General features: G+C 41.9%; 1 protein-coding gene across 1 annotated transcript in view; it reads left to right on the top strand.

Moving 5' to 3' along the window:
* Nucleotides 1–3,049: 3,049 nt before the first annotated feature.
* The window catches only part of RAPGEFL1 (Rap guanine nucleotide exchange factor like 1), a 101,876-nt gene continuing 98,925 nt past the window's right edge, over nucleotides 3,050–6,000 (top strand). The window contains exon 1 of the mRNA XM_061590077.1: nucleotides 3,050–3,116. The gene's annotated coding sequence lies outside the window, so the exon portion shown is untranslated. The remainder of the gene's footprint in view (nucleotides 3,117–6,000) is intronic.

Genomic DNA, 6,000 nt, shown 5'->3' with positions numbered 1-6,000 from the left:
ATGTCATGCCCTTCAGATATGGATGGGCTGCAGCTCCCATCAGCCTCAGCCAACACAGCCAATGGTCAGAGATTATGGAAGTTGTAGTATAATATCTGGATGGAGACACATTGTACTAGAGGAACTTTTAACATGTGAATGGTGCCTGTTCCTCAGATACAAAAGCCAGCTCCTGACTCATCTGAGATCAGAAGGCAGGACATTTCTACACTCCAATAAATAAATAAAATTAAAAGAATCCACCCAAGCAAAGCCTATCATAAGAAAAGCCACTTCGGGTGATCAGAAAGAAATAGGGGGGGAAAGTAGATGGGCATGCATTTCCTGTGAGCTGCAGTTTAAAATGAGCTTGAGTTATTTTACTCTATTTTATATTTGCCTGGGATAGGTCTGACGGAGACCAACTGGGTGGAGAGGATGATTTGGGGAACATGTTCTATTTCTGCCGTATCACAATGAGGACTAGAAACCTGATTTATATTTATACCTCAGCTTTGGAAATCTCTGGAGTTCATCTTGTACTAGACAGCCTGGACACATGAAGTCTACAAATAGCCATCCATTTCTGCCTTTTTTCTGGATGTGTGAGCTTTTTAGAATAATAAACTTTCTTGCAAGAGTGGATGTTTTCTGATAGACTTACTTATAGCCATCACCTATACCAGTTTATATAGTCCTATTTTCTTGGTGTGATGTGATAGCTTAATGATCCAATAAAGGAAAGAAAACCCTGAAATGTGGCTGGGAGTTCAAATTCTATCCTCTCTTATGCCAGGGTAGAACAGTGCCCTGTATCTTGAAACTCATTGTGATTAGCGTCCAGTTTGGAACTTTCACTGGGGAGGCCTGCATTGAAACCCCTACTTGGGTGACTTTCGGTGCTTCTACATGAGACATTTATTCCAGAATATGGCCAGAGATTGTTCACTCAGTTTTTGCAGAAGGCATCCCATCAGCCACCAAGGAATACTGCCTGATCTGCTCTGTTGGAGCAAGGAAACTTTCTTGGCCTGTTTTTCGGCACTTCCTTGTTTTGGCCAGAGGCAGGTGGTACTGATGACCAACAACTTGAATCCCTCCCTGGCCTCCAAGAGGTCTTCTGTATCTTTAAAAGTTGTGCATTGAGAAGGGAGAATTCCACCTTGTGGTCTTCTCATTATGGTGTTGCAAGAACACCTGCACTTGGCTGACTTTCTCTTCTCCTAAAGATACAGGATCAGGATCAGGCCATGGACCTGGCAACTCTAACACACACCCATTCCTCTATATATTTTTGTCCACCTGTGTCCAGTTCTGAAAGTGTGAATTGCGTGCTAATCTTGCTCAGCTGCAGGCTGCCTTTGTCCCTTTTCTGCCTTGACTGCTTAGCAGTGGTGTCCAACATGATTGCTGCATGCACACCATACATTTAAAGAATGTCCCCCCCCCCAAATCCTGGGAACTGTAGTTTATCCCTCACAGAATTACAATTCCCAGCACCCTTAACAAACAAAAGTTCCCAAGATTCTTTGGAAAATATGCTTTAAATGTGCTTTCAGTGCATGGCATGTGCACAGCTTAGGTTGCAGTTTCAGGCCTTATGGAACCAGTGTGATGGTTAGAATGTTGGACTAGGATGTGGGAGACCAGGGTTCAAATCCCCATTCAGTCATGAAGCTCACTGGGTGACCTTGGGCCAGTCACTGTCTCAGCCTAACCTACCTCACAGGGTTGTTGTGATGATAAAATGGGGAGTGGAGAACCATGTATGCCAACATGAGCTCCTTGGAGGAAAGTAGGACTATAAATGTAATTTAAAAAAAAATTAAAAATGGTGTATAAACAGTACAAGAATAAGGCCTAGCTCTCACAGACAGCATATGAGACAGTCAAAACCTGCATTTGGGTTGTACCACTTCAAATTGTAGATGAGGATGGTACGTGAGGAGGAAACTATAGAGCACACTCTTTGCATGCAGGAAGTCCCATGTTCAACTCCTGACATCTGCAGTTACAAGAAATGGGTAGCAGGTGATGGGCAAGGTTCTCTGCATAACACCCTGGAGAAGGCTGCAAGTCAGAATAAGCAATACTGGACTACAGTGCTTGAATTATGAGGGGGAAAGTAGGTGGACTTTAATGAAATCCAGAAGCTCCACCCCTGACATCCCCTAATTGTAGCCATAGTTTTCTAATAAACTATAGATATGAGGGCCAGCAGAAAAAATAAGAGGCACAGGCCATCTTTGACCCCATCATGATTCAAGCATAGTTAGGCTAGATAGTCTGACCTGATATGAGGTCTTATGACAGAATAATTAATTAGTTAATTACTCCCTGTAGATCTGAGGTAGCCAATGTGATGCCTTGTAGATGTTGTTGGACTCCAGTTCCCATCAGCCCCAGCCAGCATAGCCGATGGTCAGGAAAGATGGGAGTTGTAGTCCAACTACATCTGGAGGACATCATGTTGGTTACCCCTGTTGTAGATGGAAAACAGGAATATTAAGGAGAAACCTAGGATAGTATAGTTCTCCTTGACTTTTCTGGGATCCTCTCCTGGCACTTTCTTCTTTCTTTTGGTATGGAGGAGCAGTCTGTCATGTGAGCCTCCACTTACAGTACCACCTCATCTGCCACTTGTGAGAAGATGGCCTAAGAAGAGTTGTCTTTCTTCCATAACCTGTATCAGAAATAACTAATAAGAGTTTGCCTTGATTCATGTGAACACACTCTCAGGCACATGTAAGGTCTGTGCAGCACAGCAGTCTACATTGTTCACAGTGTATTTTTATCTGACAAAACATTGCAGCGTGTGCTCTTTCTCTTGTGCCGTTCAAGGGCCTTTGATTTAGTTCAGCTTGTATGGAACACTTTTGGATAAAAACTGAAACAGATGCTTTGTTTCCATGGTTGCAGCACATGGGGGAGAGGTATATGGTTGGCTAGCCGCATGTCATAGAAACACATTGCAGTAACACAAGTGATGAAAGTGTCAAAACAATTTGTTGGGAAACTTTTGTTTAATTCTTTTTAAAACTTTGCTTTTATTGTTCAACAGGTTTACAGAAAATACCTACCAAGATCTTGTGGTGGCAAAAAAAGAGGAGCATCAGAAATGGTTGTGCAGTAATCAGGTAAGTGTAAAATTATTTTGGTTTCAAGCTTTCTTACTTGATTTCCATTTTTTTAATTGACAAGGTTAAACAAAAACACAACAGCTTCAGGTGTTGTTTTTTTAAAGCTTTAAACAGAAACAACTTGTGCTGATAACCTGCCTTCAGTGTCATCACTGTATGAACTGGTAGGAATGACCTTTGTGCTAAAAGATTAAAATGTTGCTGAAATCAGAAACCTTTTAAAATATGCAAACTGAGCAGATTTTCAGAATTTCCTTTATTTTTGCCTAATAGTAATAAATATTCTGGTCTTACTAGTGATGGGAAGGAGGAAGGAGCTGCTCAGGGTGCTGAAGCCCCACTTCTAATTTCTGGAAATGTTATTCAGCCATTCCCTCTGGCTTTTGAGGTTTCAGAAAGCATAATGTCCACATACTTTTAAGTATGTCTTCACAGCTGCAAGGCCCAGAAATTGATAGGCCAGCCCTCCTATCAGGCAGAGTTGGGTGTCATGAAAAAGCAGTAAATTGTGGGTTGCTTAAAGTGTTATTGTTGTATTTTTAATAGTTATCAGGGAAAGAGACAGGTGCTTGTGGTATCGGGTGCCTCGGGTATCAAAATAATTTGAACAGCCTTGGGTCCAATGTACCCTTGACTTGTGGGCATCTTTGATTCACTACTCTGCCTCAGGCAACAAAATATCTCAGGCTGGTCCTGAAAGAAAAAAATGAGGGCTGAGTTTCTTAGCCATACATTCTCCACCCAACACCACATTATGTGATTTATTGATTTATTAATGGGCAATCGCTACAATGGGCACTGAGGGTTGTTCAACATGCATTGAACAAATTGGGTCACTGCTTCTGCCCCTGCCCCACTGTCTTTCTCTTATTGGCTAATTTGTTCTGATGTCTGAGACCCCCCCCCAGCTGTTTATCTCAGCTTCTCTGGTTGCCATTGACTTACTGGCTTTGATGACATACAAAGACTTTCAGCCTTGACCTGGGGCAGTTTAGCACTTAAAGTTTGCGGCTTTTCAGAAATTAAAATCTGATTTCTGAGCTCTGTAAGTAACCTATTTAAAACTTCCCCCTTCCTCTGTATTAGTATTCTGCAGCCTTTCAGTGGATTCCTTTCTGTTGCAATTCAGTGGTCTCAGCAGCTTTTGATGAAAGCAGTCAACAAAAATTTCTTACCAACTTATTTACTGCATTTATAGCCCATCCTTCCTCTAAATGCAGTTGTGAGCAAGCTGCATAGTCCCAGGGAGCCCAGTTGCCCCCCAGCTGGCAGTTGTGGACAAGGAAGGGGCTGGCTTGTGCAGCTGTGGCAAGCTGAGCAGGCCCTAGCCAGCTGGGGAGGACTAGCCTCAGAGGGAGGCAATGGTAAATCCCCTCTGAGTACTGCTTACCATGAATACCCTATTCATAGTGTAGCCATAAGTCAGGATCGATTTGAAGGCAGTCCATATATATAGTTCCATCATTTTTTCCTCACAACATCTCTGTGAGGTAGGTTTACACAGTGAGACAAAGATTGGCCCAAGGTCACCTATGCCTAATTACCTTTATGGATGAGTGGGGATTTGAACCTGTATCTTTCCAGTCTGAGGCCGCATCTGTGCTATACATTTAAAGCAGAATCATACCACTTTAAACAGTCATGGGTTCCCCCAAAGAATCCTGGGAACTGTTGTCTGTTAAGGGCACTGAAAGTTGTTAGGAGACCCCAATTTCCTCACAAAGCTACAATTACCAGAGTGGCTGAACAGTAAATCCCTCTTACTAGGAAAGACTGAGAATTGTAGCTCTGTGAGGAGACAAGAGAGCCACACTCACACCATACATTTATTCCACTATTATTCCACTTTATACAGTCATGGCTTCTCCCAAAGAATCCTGGGAAGTGTAGTTTGTGAAAGGTGCTGAGAATTGTTAGGAGACTTCTCACAGAGCTAGAATTTCCAGATTGGTTTAACAGTTGGTCCCTCTTCCCGGAGAACTCTGAGAACTGTAGCTCTATGAGTGGAATAGGGATCTCCTAATAACTCTCACCATCCTTCACAAACTACAGTTCCCAGGATTCTTTGGGAAGGAAATGGCTGTTTAAAGTTAAATAATAGTGGAATAAATGTATAATGTGAATGTGCCAGAGTCTCTTCTCAGCACCCCTAACAAACTACAGCTCCCAGAAATCTTTGGAGGAAGACATGACTGTTTAAAGTGGTATGATACTGCTTTAAATTTATAGTACAGATGGGGCCTAATGGGCAGATCCACACCATACATTTAAAGCACATCCAACACACATTTAAAGTACATGACTTACCTCAAGGAATCATGAGAACTGTAGTTTGTTAAGAGTGCTGGAAAGGTGTAGCTCTGTGTGTGGGAAACTACACTTCCCAAGATTCTTTGGGGGGAGTCATATGCATTGGATGCAATTTAAATTAATGGTGTATATCTGCTCAAGTCCAACACTATACCACAGTAGCTTGGCTATGTGACTTATCTGTAAAATAAAAAAAATGACACCCATGTGTCTGTAAATTCTATAACTGATTACATCAAACCTCATCAAGATTGAACTTAATCAGTAAGCACAAAACCACAAACCATTAATAACAACTCTGAAATGCTCAAATCTTGAGAAACATATTTAGTGTTTTCACTGCGTGCATGTATGTATGTTTCAAACTTACACAGGTATGCTTAGCACAGAGATTCTGTCAACACAATAAAAAAACATTGGGACTACACAGCGAAAAGGCCTGCTCTGTCCTATAGCTCCCTCTCAGAGAGAATGTAATGGGGAAAGGTTGTCCCTAACTTTAGAATTTAAGCACTGGGTAAGTTACTATAATACCCATTTTACAGATGGGTAACTGGAGCTAAGCTGTATC

The sequence above is a fragment of the Rhineura floridana genome, chromosome 11 (genome assembly GCF_030035675.1).
Source record: "Rhineura floridana isolate rRhiFlo1 chromosome 11, rRhiFlo1.hap2, whole genome shotgun sequence".
NCBI lineage: Eukaryota > Metazoa > Chordata > Lepidosauria > Squamata > Rhineuridae > Rhineura > Rhineura floridana.
The sequence above is the reverse complement of the archived record's forward strand: the minus strand, read 5'-3'. Positions and strand labels throughout refer to the sequence as shown.